The sequence below is a fragment of the Pseudopipra pipra genome, chromosome 12, assembly GCF_036250125.1.
Source record: "Pseudopipra pipra isolate bDixPip1 chromosome 12, bDixPip1.hap1, whole genome shotgun sequence".
Classification (NCBI taxonomy): domain Eukaryota; kingdom Metazoa; phylum Chordata; class Aves; order Passeriformes; family Pipridae; genus Pseudopipra; species Pseudopipra pipra.
The window spans coordinates 8,781,726-8,796,013 of NC_087560.1; the positions used below are offsets into that span (position 1 = coordinate 8,781,726).

Genomic DNA, 14,288 nt, shown 5'->3' on the forward strand with positions numbered 1-14,288 from the left:
GGTCTAGATTCACAGTCCTTTAATACAATCTCCTCTGTCTTTGTAGCCATAAGTAGTTCAGCTTCCTCCTTTATGGAAAACTGTCATCAAATTATTTCAGGTTTGGGGTTTTTTCGTTTGTTTGTTACCGTGAATAAAACAATAAAGAGTCATCCTATACGTGTTTATGCAAGCATGTCAAATCAAACCGCAAGAGAGACGCTGCCGCTGTGCTCCATTCTCTGCTCTACCTTGCAATGCTTATTTCTAATGATTGCCTTGCTGCTTTTACACAGGATATAGATGAGCAGTGGGTACTAATATAATTAAACCTGATAAGAGGGTGTCCTGAATATCATGCACGTGCGTGCACAGCCTGTGGAATAGGGCTAGTACATGTCCCACATCAACTTTCTATGATTTTTACATTACCTTTATTACACTGGCTGACACCCATGTTCCTGCTTTTATATGACAGTAGCTTTTCATTAATACTGTACCTAAAACACTATTTTAAGTGGGGTGAAGTCAGGTTAAAAAAAAAGTAAAGATCCTCTGATTTCTGTAAAACTAAGATTTTGTTTTCTCTTTGTGCACCCGGAAATCTTGGAAGTGGCAGACAACACATGATGTTTTTCAGCAAATAGCCTTGCATAGGATATTCCCATATTCAGAAGAACGGGCACACGTGTAGGTTGTTTTGCAATCGTATGTGGCTGTTGGGAGAAAACTGCGATTTGTTTTGATTTTGACTATGAAAAGAGTGGGTGCCTCTGTCCGACAAGGGTTCTGCACAGTCTCCTTTTCAAACCCCAGACAATAACCTATTCCTCACAATCAAAGTTCAGTGAAGGGAAATGGCTTCCAGGAGAGCACAGTAGCCTGGCCAGCCCCAGAGCAATCGCAGTACGTGACAGAAGGCAAAGCAGGAGCTATCAGAATAATTGCCTCTGGAAATGACCACAGGGGAGGGCCTGATCCAAAACCCCCACTGGTCAATAAGAGGCTACTGCTGACGTGGGCTCACATCATCAGTTGTTATATCGGAAAGATTTTTTTTCCAGGACAGTGGTTCTGATTTGAATGTTCTTTGCACAGAGCTACAAATACAGATACCCAGCCACCAGATGAGGCAGGGACTCATTTAAGGTGGTGATGAGACTGGCACATGGCTGACATGTCCATCAGCACTTCCTAGGGCTCACATCATCTCTGCATAACCCCAAAGGTCTCTCTATACTTACCTTATTCTATGCTACCAATATATAAAGAAGGTAGTAAGACAAAATGGTGTTGACATTTTTCCACACCACCACTTTGCTGCATCCTGCAGCAGTTTGTGCAGTGCACTGTTTGTCCCCCTGGTGCAGGCAGTGTCCCCTCAGTGCAGGCAGGGACAGGCAGCCTCATGTGCTGCCCTCACAGAGCGGCACAAAAACCCATGGCATTGAGGTTCCATCCCCGCAGAGCAGGTGCAGGTTTGTGGATGTTTGTGCTCCGTGCAGCGCTGTCATGCCAGGCCTGTCAGGTGTCTCCCATGACACCCCCCCACTGCAGCACCCTGAGCAGAGTGCAGCCCTGAGCCCCAAAATGCCCTCGGCACACATCAGTCACATCCCCATTGTGTGCAGCACATCATGGGTTTTACAGTTTCCAGTGAGGGCGATGTACAGCCTGGCTGAGGCCAATCAATACGCTCCAGGACCATTATCCTATAAAATGCCCACTTATTTAAAAAGGGGGTGGGAGTACAGACCTTCAGTTCTGATCCAGCTCTGTTAAAGTCAACGGCCAAAATCCCATTGATTTTCAGAGGCAAAGAGTTGGCATGTGCTTTAAAATATTCACAAGCCAGAAATAATAGCCACAAGGAGATATAGCATCTCAAATTCATATGCTATGGTCTGCATGATACTTCTGCCATTAAAAATAAACAATCTGCTGTTTAGGAGGAAATAAGGGTACATAAGCAATGGTGTTTTGCAGAGTCCTTCAAAGCAAAGGCAGTGATTATAAGGGCAAGGCATAAAACCTGGGAGGTGTTTTATTTGCATGTTCTCACACTGGTTTTTGAACCACTTTTTCCCTTCTCCTAGCAAGAGTTCTGCTCAGCCTCGCCGTTGTGCTCATTAGTCTGGTTAAGCTGCACTGCAGGATTCAACTTGTTATTTTAAGTAAAATAATTTAATTAATCTGTGATTCCATAATTATTTCTTTTTGGGAGATAAAGATGTTTAATCTGTGTACAACAGCATTTGCTCCTTAACTTGGGAGCCCTGGATTTTAAGCAGAGCCAAACAGATAATTTTCAGAGGGGTATTAGCACAGCACTTCTATCTGCAGTGGTGTCTGTGTCATGCCCCTAATCCTGCTCCGCTACTGTGCAGAAACAACAGGGAGTGCCGAACTTGCAAAGACCTTTAGGAATTAGGTAACTTCCTCCAGGGTATGAAGTTCTTCTGTCAAAGGTTCCCAGCATCTGTGGGGTTAGTGCTGATTTGTGAGGATTGCATTAACTGATTCTCACTGTCACGGTGCCACTGGTGAAAAGGGAGATGATAAAAGACTTTCCCGATGAAAAAGTGCTGCCATTTTCATTTCAAACAAGGCACTGCTGTGGTTATTTTAGTTTCATGTTCACTGGTACAGTATGGATGAAAAGGAAGCATAAGCATTTTGTTTTGTAGCTATAGAGGTAATGGTTGGTAGCTCCCGGCAAGCCTGTCCTTGGATTCTGGATCATGGGGACAGCTCAAGGGAGGAGTGTCCCTTCAGGGGGGCTCCCCACATCTGTGTAGGTCACATAAGGTGAGGCACTGGGCGTTTCCTTGTTGCTGCTCACATGCAGTGGTTATAGGGACAAACTCCAGACAGTGGGGAAAAAATCACTCTCTTTCTCTGGAAAAATTTCTAAACGTTCTTTTTGAGTTGGAACAATGGGCCCCTTCCTGGGGCCACTCTGAGCCAGCCACACCATGCACACACACCTGAGCCTGGGTTCATGTTCTGCTCTCCACATATCTCTGAGTCTGTGTTTTGACTCGTTCAGTAACACTTTGCTATTTCTCCTGTAAAAGCAGCAGTTCTACAGCTTCGTGGGGCTCCAGTACCAAGGAACCATTTTTATCTTAACAGCCAGTGACCCAGGAGGTTTATATATATGGGAGGACACTAACCTTTGGTCTAAATGTTTCATCCTTGTTCTCAGATCAGAGAGGGATTTTTATTTTCCTCTAAACATCTGTGAAATACTTCTTGGCCATTTTAGAGTCCTTCACATATGGGACTTGAAAAGACACTTCCTTCCCTGTCAGTAGTATTTCAGATGCTTTTATACAAGGAGTAACATCAGATGACTATTTGCTTGTGTCTTTTTTAATTACATCAGTCCTTGAATGAAGTGCTTGGCCAGCGGGGCCCATCCTGCCTGCTAGGTGAGTGCCTTACTCTCTCAGAGAGATGGTCAGGCTCGTGGCTGCTCTCACTGTCTCCAGGGACCTTTCCAAATTGCATTTCTCAACAGGAGGGGTGAAGAGCAATTTCTCTCCTGGCCTCCTCACAAGCTTTTCCCATAGAAGAGTACAGTTCAGTAGCCATAACACCCTGCACACAAACCTCTCAGGCAGAAGTGGAGAAATCCAGGACTCCTTCTGCCTTAACCATGGGGTTTCTCTGGGAAAAAACAACAACAACAACAACAACCCAAACCAAACCAAAAACACAACAACAACAACAACAAAAACACAAGAGAACAACTGCACCTCTTCCCCCAGCTGTGTGAAAAGGAGAGGCCAGACAGCACAAGAAAGGCTGGGGGATATGAAGAAGAGCACAGCAGATGGAAGATTGTCCCTTTCTTGGACCTCAAGAGGCACCAACCCACTGAGCCTGGTCATGCTGGAGGATCTTCTGACAACATGGACCTGTGCACATTTGAACTTTCAGCTTTCAAAATAATGTTTAAGTACCTCAGAAATCAAAATGCAGCCAGGTGGTATTTCTGAGGACGGTGTTTCTAAAATCAGGAACCTGAATTTCACCTAAACCACTTTTTGGATCAAGTCTTTGATAGTTTCTACAAAACACTGTGTAAAAAATTAATTCTTTATGATTTGACAGTTTCCACACTATTTGAGAACACTGTTGTGTAGGAATGGACACAAGTACATGTTTAAAACTTGAGCAAATGCACAAGTGCTCCTTTAAACCTGGGGGCCCATGAGTATGTCTTGAAACTTCCTCTGACTTGACCCGTGCCAGCAGGAACAGAAAGAGGGTCATCTCTTATGCTGTATTGTCTCTATTAATTTTGAGTGTTGTTTTCCTACTCCTTTGAGGTTGCACTGTGTCCAATCAACTAGAAAATTTCCAAGCCATTAGTGTATCCTAAATAGGAAAGCCATGTCTACACATTGCCAAGGAGCAGAAGGAGAGGACACAGTGGCAACATATCAGGGTCCCAGCCAGTGGCCAAGAGGAACCTTGGCAACAACCATGCCCTTGCCAGAAGTGATGGCAAGGAGGGTCCCTCCATGCCACATCCCAGGGTGGCAGGGCTGGCTGCTGCCTGCTCTGACGCCGGGTAGAATACTAATTTCATGAGGGATTTATTGGAAACAAGACTTCAGATTGAATTATGGTGTAATTATGAACTGTTTTTGTGTGTGCTACAGGACTGGGCAGCTTGCCACTGGGCACAGTCCGCTGTGCATCAAGCAACCGCAGGAGAACCTGACAGTGCTGCCAGCCCTCCCCTCTCCCTCAATTAAACACTCCTTCTGACTGCCAGTTACACGAATTAAACTGTTTTATCCTCATTTACAATATCATAAGTGAAGAGCGACAGGCTGAAACCATCAAACACCCTCAGCTTTCAGCAGCCTTATTCCCGCAATGACCATATGCTTGCACACAGTTGTCTTTCTCAGCTGATCTGATACAGAATTAATTGACACTCAGATTTTAGCTTTAACATACCAGCTGTTAGCTTTAAAACAACAATCAGGGTTGCTCTTTAATCAGAAGATGTACTAGCTACCTTAAGGGTCTAATTTTTTTTGACAGCTATGAGTGATTTCTTATGCTTACATGATCCAGGCATAATTTTAGATGAAATTGAAATGCTGTTAAATGTACTGCTTAAAAAAAAACAAACACATCCCACTCTTTTTGGCTGGATGATGTTTGGCAGTTGGCAGAGAGACAGACGTGGTGCTGGGAGATAAAGGATATGTTGCTGTGGCAGTGGTGCAAGGCAAAGACCGGATTTCCAGCCAGGGAAACCCCGCCGTGTCCCACACCAGTCCTGGCTCCTGCCAACCTGCACCCTGACTCTGATGTTTCTGTGAATATCTGGGAAACCTCCTTGGACGACTTCTCAGCTGGTATAATAGAACATGAGTGATTTATCCCAGCTGGAAGAATGGGTTTGAATTTGGCAAATATATTTAACAACGAATGACTGCTCTCAAAAAGCAATTGTATCACATGATAAACTAAGCTGTGAGGGCATCAATTGGACAGTGAATGTGGTTCTCGCAGTACTTAGATATCTCACATTGGCCTCCAGTTTCTAAATTTGAGCACCAAAGTCTGACCACATTTAAAAATATTATATTTTTTCTTTTTTTTTTTTTGCTGATCTTTCATTCTACTTAGAATTATATTTTTCCTTGAGTTCTAATAAAATGAGTTAAATAATTAATGCCACAATCCAATAACTGATTATAGAATTTTTTTCAAAATTACATGTAGCACTGTTCACATACTAAATCTTTTTGATAAATGATTTTTAAAGAAGGCTTGATACATCCATAGTGTAAAGAAAGTAGAGAGCTGTAAGCTACTGGCGTATAATTCTAAATACCTTTTATGACCAGTAATTTTTTTAATAAGCTTGGTTCTTGATGTGTACAGAGGAAATACTAACACGGAAGAAATATTCTAAAGAAACTGCAGATAGAAGCCTCCTCCTCCATACCCCCCTGAAATCTAGTTTATGTCCATAGGTGAATTGCTGCTGTGAAGCCACTGCAATTTGACTTTGTACAAAAAGGGTCATTGAACAGAAGGTCAGGCAGCTGGCCATTTCCATTTCAAAGATGCTATCAAAAGGGCAAGAGGCAGTTCATCCAGCAGCCCTTTTGCAAACAAGATTTTCTCCTTTCTCATTTATGATATTTTTTTATGCTAAAATAGTTTGTAGGCTACTGAGGGAAGGGCCTTGATTCATTTTCTTCAGAAAGAAAGAGGAGTAAGAAGAGCTTGGAAAGGACTTTGGTTCAAGAAATCAGAGGAGCTTTTGAGTAATGAGGAGCCATTTGGTGTCCACTTATCAAGAGCCTGGCAGTAAGGCAATAAATCATTACGGGGGACTCTCCGCTTCAGCTGAAGACAATTGGAAAAGGTAGCTCTTTTATTACAAATTATGGCTTATCACCTCCTTAATGGCAGGCCTCAGCTTTACGAATACTTGAGCTTATTAATCAAGATAAACCAAACAAGTTGGGAGAAGTTTGGGGACCGTGCATGCCAACGCGCCGTCACGGAGCGAAGTCCACCGCGAGGTTTGCAGTGCTGCCTGACAGCCAGAGGCACAATCCATCCCCCCTGCCAGTTGCTGACAGCTCAAATGATACCGGTTCTTCTGGGATTAGAGAACTGCTTCTCACCAATGAGCAGCTAAAATTCACCCATTACAGCGATTAAAAATAGGCTGTTCCTCCTCCAGTGTTCATTGCACTTGCATAGTGGGACAGAGCAAGAGGTTCAACCTTGCCCAGGCTGGGGACTCTTGTGAAAATGCCCCTGCTCAGTTGGTCACTTAAAGAAAAAGAAGTGTCTCTTGCTCTAGGGGGAAAAAATGCTTAAAACAATTTAGGTGCCATATTTTACTCCACACACCATTCTGCTTGTCATCTCAGAGTGCTTTTGCACTGCAGCTTCATGGATTTTGTTTCACAAATACCAGGGGAAGAAGGCTATCTTAGCAGCGTGCTTTGGAACTGAATTACCAGACTGCTCATGGGCGGGGGGTGTGGGTCCCCAGCTCCACCACACAGCCCTCGGGAGGAGCAAAATGCAAATATGGAAATTTTTGAAAAGCAAATTAACCAACCTTTCTGTACAAATCGGTGTGAAAATTTTGGACTTCGGTAATTCTTTATTTATTGATGGATAGAACAAAGGATGATTTATGGGGCAAATTTTGAAAGTGGGTCCCCACTGCAAACAGACTCCTGACCTGTGCTTGGGCTTGTACATGCAAAACAACTGATAAGAGCCCGAAATGAGTAAATCTTTGGTCATCCTCCCAGCCCTCACCATGTCAGAGATAACTGAGTGAGCTCACAGCTTCCTCCCCAGCACAAATATTTTCAGAAGCATGTCAGCATAAGTTCAAAATATGTCATTGTAAAATGTTTATACAACATTGACCTGAAAATCTATCGATATATCTGTGCTATACCAATACATCCTGATAATAAGAATGCTTCATCACAGCAGGTCAATATTTATTGGAGTAAATCAACCCCTTGCCAATGTGGAAATGAAGGTGTCTGTTACCTGAAATTGGAAGAGTTGTATATTCAATTATAAAAACTAACAAATGAAGGTTTTAGCTACTATACAACAACATCACTCCATTGACTTGATGGAACTGCATCAGTTTACATCAGATAAGTCTGGTATTGAAAGCCTTACCAGAATAACTGGAAAGGACTCGAATGGCCTTTACACAGCATAGTTTTACGGGGCAATGCAGCTGGATATGAAGCGGGCAGGGTGGTCCTTGGTGCAGCCAGAAATGCAGTGGGCAGAGTGGTCCCTGGCACCTGGGAGAGAAGGTGACACCAAGCATCAGCCTGGTGAGCAGCACCTCTCCATGGGTGAGCCCCTGCCCATGCCTTGGCCCCTGCAGCAACATCCACTGGCACCCAGATGTGCAGGAAGATCGGTGGTCCTGTCTGGCAAGATCCCCTGTATGGTTTAAAGGACCCTGTGGGCCCCATGGCCAGGGGCTGCACGCCTGGGGAAGATCCCGGTCCTTTGGAAACACCTCTCCCAGCTGCTTTGAAAGCACATCTCCCTGCTGCTGTGCTCATGGTGCCAGAGGCAGCACCAACACGGTGCCCACATCCAGCAATGATATGCACCCCTTGGTGGAGGGTGAGTGAGATCAGGGATGTAGTAATGGAAGGCTGGGGAAGACTGCACAGAGAGACATGAGTAAATATTTTCTATTATCCCTCCACAGCTTTATCCCTGTTAACAATATTGATTGTGGAAAGTGAAGGTGAAGTATACGATTTTAAATACAGCTGTTGCAAGTCATAATTCAAATAAGGACATTTCAAACATGTTTGAAGCATGGCAGCAGCAATCAGCAGCACAGAGCCACTTGGAAATATGGCCACTAACAGTCCTTTGAAAAGCATAAGGCAAATTGCCAGCTAAATAAGAACTAGAGGAGCAGCATAACCCTCTGTGTTTTCCAGAGTCGCCAGTTACAGGTTAGTTCATAATGTCCTTTGGAGAAGAAAAGCATTTCCCACTGGCAAATTTCTCCCATGCCTCTGCTCCCAAGCTCAGCTGCTGCTGCCACTGCCTCCCAGGGCTGTGAAGGAGAAGGGATGTGGTGCCTGCAGCAGCACTGCCTGCCCCGGAGGTGCCCTGCCCTGCACCACTAATGACACTGCTCTGCTCCTGGGCAGCAGCAGCAGCTGATGCTGCTATTGTTTCTTTGACAATAATACACATTTTAGACTTACTAGTCACGGAGACATTTTTCTTCCTCTCTTCCTAGTGCAGCATAAGCTACTTTGACACCCCAGGGACAGGCTTAGGCACAGCTCTGCAGTGGGTTTGGTGAACCTGTGACCCCCAGCACTGCTGTGGGCATGCAAGTGAATTCAGAAGGACCAAAGGTAACTCTGGGGCTCTGCATCTTCTGCTCATCATCTCTGCTTCAGCATCACAGCATCACCCTGTGCCCTTAGGCTTATCCCAGTTTCCACTTGCCAGGAGGGGAATGAATTAAAATGTTAAGATCTGGAAATGTAGCTAGACCTTAGGGTGCAGCTTCCCCCACCAGAGTGAAGAGCAGGCTTCTCTGGGACTGCTCACAGCAATTATGAAATGAACTATGCATAAGAACTGTGAAGCAACCCATCAGCTCTGAGTTGGCTTTGTAAGCGCTGGAAATTGTCCTCAGGTGTTTCAGAGGGGCCTCCAGGCAGCCCCAAGTTATGACTCATTTACCGAAAGGGACATTTGTTTGGCGTTTAGGTAAACCACTGGCTCTACCAGATTTGAAGGTACTGGGAACATCACTGTCACCTTTAAGCATAATGTTTTCCCCTTAAAGTTCAAAGATGGTTTTTGTAACCATCGCAGTCAATGGGAGTTTCACCAATGAGACCATGGTTATGTAAAAATACTACTGAAGAGGCAATCATTTTGAGGTTTTGTATTTTAAAAGTGTAAAACAGAGAGACCTTCCTTTCTACAAAGCACTAACGTGTCAGAGAACCGCAGACTTATAACCCAAGGATCTATACCAAAACCTGTAAAGGGAAAAACTAACAAGAGGTTGTAAGAAAAGGTCGATGAAGCTGTACAAAAGGGTAAATATTCTGATGGTTTCCTCTCAAATACATTGATATTAGGTTCAGAAAGAATTCTCCAGGTATGTCTGGCGCTCAGTTTCCCGAGTAAATACTGCTTACCTCTGCTTTTAATCCAATGTAAGGCCACTGGCTGAAGGTTTCAGCAGTTTGTGAAAATTCACCTGAAATTTTCGATCTTTTCAGTGTGAATTCATGCAGGTTGCAGAGCTGGAACAATTGCTATTTCATTATATAAAATGCGAACATTAAACTTGACAGCAATTCCAGGGCATAAAATTTCAGCAGAGCCCTGGAAGCAGCAGAGCTGCTATCGTCGACCTTTGGTCCACCATAAATGGGGAAAGAGATGTTTGCTTGAAAGGGAGAAAGTGTTGGGCTTCTGGAGGCTGTTGCTCCTTTTATTAAGGCAGCAGCCTCCCATCAGCTGTGCTCCTCCAGCACTGGCTTCTGGGGCTCACACACCCGGCAGGGAGTTATAAACTGAGTGGTATAAAGGTGGAGGGGGAAATCTGAGGCAGAAATATCAAAAAATGCCTGCACTAAACCATTTTGAGAGAGACAGTTGAGAAAAGCACCCTGATTAGACATATCAGGTGTATAAGCTATACTGAGTTATCAGCAAGATATGCCAAAAAGCTGCCACCAAAAAGCAGCCACCGAAAAGGGCTGAGGAGTGATTTGGGCTGAGTGAGCACCAGTACTAAGCCAAAGGTCTGAGTAAGTACTACCTCTGAGTCCTGCTTCGAAGAGATGTTTTTTAGGAGTCTTGAGGAGCTTGGCACAGAAAGTGTTAAGGAAATACCAAGTATCAGAGACTTCTTATTTAGCTTAGGGTTGAGGGAGATCCAAGTTTCATGGTATAAATAACAAAGGAAGATCTAAATCTGTAATATCCTCTGCAATCCTCTTTTTTCTCATAGCTGAAGAAGCTACTGATAATTCTTTACTTGTGCTGATCAAAACCTCATCATATCCGTCCTGATCCTTTCCTCTTTTGCTCTCCAAGAGGCACTCCTGTCTGACTGCCAAGCATCTAAGCAGTTTTTCCCACTAACTCTGTGCTCAGGAGGGTGATGAAGCTGTGTTTTCATTCACAGCTTCAGAGCATCCCCGAAAGAAAAACATTTTTCTTGGGTGCTGCATGTGTGTCCCCTCGGTACACTCACTGTGATCTCCTGCTGCTGTCAGAGCAGTGGTGCTGCTGTCACTGATCTATGAGTATGCTGTGATTTAAGTGGGTTTTTAAGCCCCATAGATTGAGCCAGGCAGCCAAAATGGAAAAAAATAACTTCAACAGTTTTGCTGCCTTCGCAAGGAGAGTGAGGAGAGACATGGGTCATTCTGTAGGAGTGAGGCCAAGACAGACAAAGCAAAGCTGCAGCTTCAACAAATCCACAGAGTTTAGTACAGGTAACATCTGCCAAGTGTTTTCAGCTCCAAGTAGGCAGCCCAACCTGCAGCCCACGATCATGAGAGGTGCATGCTGGCAGGGGCAATGCTGCAGAGCAGTCACCTCAGTGGTCTTTGGAAAACTGCTCAGCCTGGCTGCTGTGTTCTCTGCCCACACACAATCTTGGCACTAAAAACGAGTCAAATGACAGTCCATGAACCCAAGGCCCAGTGTCTGTGACCTGGTTGGGCTCAAAGCACACAAAGCCACGGCAGCAGCACCCAGGCAAACAGCTGCCATGTGTGTCCCAGGGAGGCCACAATGCCCCCATGCAAGCAGGGACCCTCAACGAGCCCCTCTGCTACCCAGGGTGCTGATAGCACCTTCCTCCTACACCTCCCAGCCCCTCTCCCAGCTGGCTGCTAGTGGGATGTGGTGATGATTTCTGCTCTTCAGCTGCTAAGCCTGCAAAGCAAAGATAATCCCCTTTCCACTTACACAGTGTTTGACCTGCCCAGTGCCCCGAGGGAATAAAGTGAAGAATGTGGGGTGGTGCAGGGCATGGGGGGGTGGCTTTGTCACCTGAAGGGGGAAAGCAAGGAAAAGTAGTTAAAGTGGATTTAAGGATGATTTTTGCCACCAGAACTGCTTCAGAGGAGCCATAACTTGGTGCCTTGTGTTCCTGTAAATTCTGAGAGCTTTGAAACTGTTGAATTTGAAACTTTCCTAATAATACAACAAATATTTCACATGTGCTAATGACAGATGTAATATCACAGTTGAAATAAATAATTGGCTCCTTTAAAAGCACTATGTTATTTCAACTGTGTTCTTATGGTTCAGATATTTCTATGGAATAGACATATTTCCTTCTGACACCTTTACAAGTTGGGTTCAAAATGTATCATAACGAAATATGGTCAAATGCATTAAAATTATAATTAAAAAATTCCTTTTCACCATGACATGAAAAATTTAAAGCTGGTACCATGGAACAAAGTACTTTAACCTACTGGGTAAAAGGAAAGCAATGTTTTATTTTAAAAGGGCATTATTTTTCTAGAGTTTATTTTATAACGGTATAATGACATTCGTGGACCCTAAATCAGAAATATTAGCCCTCACAGTTAATTAGCTCTTAGAGAAAATTTTGCACACCCATATTATGAATTACAATTGCTTGTTTCTGGGTTCACAGTGAGGACGTAGAAGAGGGAGCAGCACCTCCCAAAACCGGCCCCCAACTGCCTTAGTGGCAGCACTGAGGGTGGCAGGGCCCTCCCCACTCTGCTGGTCCCTGAGGCCACTCTGCCAGCTGTGGCAGTCCCTGCTCCTCACACAGGATCTCCCCCTCTGGTTTCATGGGTTTGCAGTAACTCTCTTCATAGCAGTACAGTCAGAACTGTACAAAACATGCAACGTCAGGGGTTTTTTTCCCATGGTCGCCAACTGAAAAAATAAGAAAGGAGATTTTGCTCTAAAAAAGTTGCACAAAAAGGTTAATTGTGAAGGGACTTAGTGTGAGAAACACAAGTTTAAAAAGTAGTTCTCTTAGAAAGTCATGTGGTTCTAGAAAGTGGGAGAGGACTGGGACCGATGCAACTCCAAAACCGTGAACAGCAAACCCATGTGAGCCAAATGGTCTCAAAGGAGAGAGGTGGCCACAATCCAGAGAATGCAGAGAGCCAGAAGAGGGTGCTACGATATCTAATTATCCAGACAACTTATTTAAATTACTTTGTTTAAATATTTCTCTGACAAGGCTGTGAAGCCCTCCATCTGTCATGCACACAACCCAACTGGTCCTGGCTGGGCACCACCCTGAATTCAGTTACCTCATGGCTTGGTGTGAGATATGTTACTGGGCTGCTGCAGTCTGGGTAGAAGACTGCATCCAAAGAGAAGAAAATGCAGCATAAAGTTACCACACTGAGAGCTGTAGGCTGAGTGGAGAACACCTCCCTGGGCCTCATCACTTCCCTGGTCACCACTGCCTGCCTCACATGAGTTGTACCCTTTGCTGCACCCATGGTTTTTAGTTGCTGTGTTTTTGCTTGTCGTGTAGTGTTATCTCCAGGTAGTTATTGCTCATACGAGCAATGCATTTGCAGGAATGCTGTGGTGTACTGGCCATAGTCCAGGTTATGTCAGAGATGGCTGCTTTGCGTCTCAGGATCCATTTTAACTCATCTGATTTAAACCTTCACCTGATCAAGAGTGCCATAAAATGTACCCATAAGACTTATACTGTTCATTACTTCAGAAGGTGCCAAATACAGGAGGTGGGACAAGCCCCTTTGCAGACAGGGAATTACATTTCCCTGCTGGCAACCTGGAAGGTGCAAGAAAGGACAAACAGCCCTGGTCCCAGTGATGACATGACACAAAAGCCAAAGTCAGGTGCATTTATAAATAGTTTCTGTAGGTGCAGGTTTAATGTTTCTCCTCCCTGGGACACTGCAGAGACAGCTCTAGCCCATAGAGCACCTTGCATTGGACATCAGGACTCTATTAACAGGAAATCTGGAAATTTTTTTACAAATTTACGGAGTTTAGAATTTTCCAGAGCAAGTGTAATCTTCTATTACCATATTTTGGAAACAATTTTAGTGGTGCAAAGGGTTATTGGAACATGGGACACCAAGCAATGTTTTTACACCAGTACTATATAAGCAGGAGATTTGGAGACACAGGGTGAAAATAGAGTGGTTTTTCTTGTAGGGTATCATGTTTCTATTCCCACTCTGTTATACCTCACACTTGAATAAGAATGGTTGCATGCATACTACCTTATGAAGCTAGTATTTTAAACTGTATGTTAAAATAGACTTATAAAAAAAAAATCAGATTTATTGTTCTTGGTCTGTTTTTTCCTCCTGTGAGCCTAAATACAGTTTTCTCACCATGGTAATTTACACTGATAGCAAAGCTAGTCAGTGGAAGAAAATTACTCATGATATTAAACCTGCTGGGGCAATATGTGGCAAATAAGATGCTATGGAAGTTTACACATGGGTTAAATACCATGGAGACATAAACAGAAAGTGCAGTCCCTTTTCCTTTCTTGTCCATAGGGGAGACACAAGCATGGCACAGATCTGGTGAGTCTCTTCAGCATTTTCTCAGACCATCATATCAAGTCCAGCGCTCACACACACACCAGCATCTGAGGAGACCCCTGCTGTCTTCTGAGGACACCCCGGTAAGTCCAAAATTAGTTGGAAAACTAGGAACTCTTAACCAAAAGACATCAGTCTGAAACTGCAGAAATACTAAATGGTTTACAGAAA

The 14,288-nt window shown here is 44.1% G+C and overlaps 1 long non-coding RNA gene across 2 annotated transcripts in view; it reads left to right on the forward strand.

The window, feature by feature from the left end:
- LOC135420853 (uncharacterized) overlaps positions 1-14,288 on the forward strand; it is a 115,470-nt gene that overhangs the window by 87,657 nt on the left and 13,525 nt on the right. For both annotated transcript variants that reach the window (XR_010433752.1, XR_010433751.1), the window contains exon 2: positions 14,073-14,200. This is a non-coding gene — a long non-coding RNA (uncharacterized LOC135420853). The remainder of the gene's footprint in view (positions 1-14,072; positions 14,201-14,288) is intronic.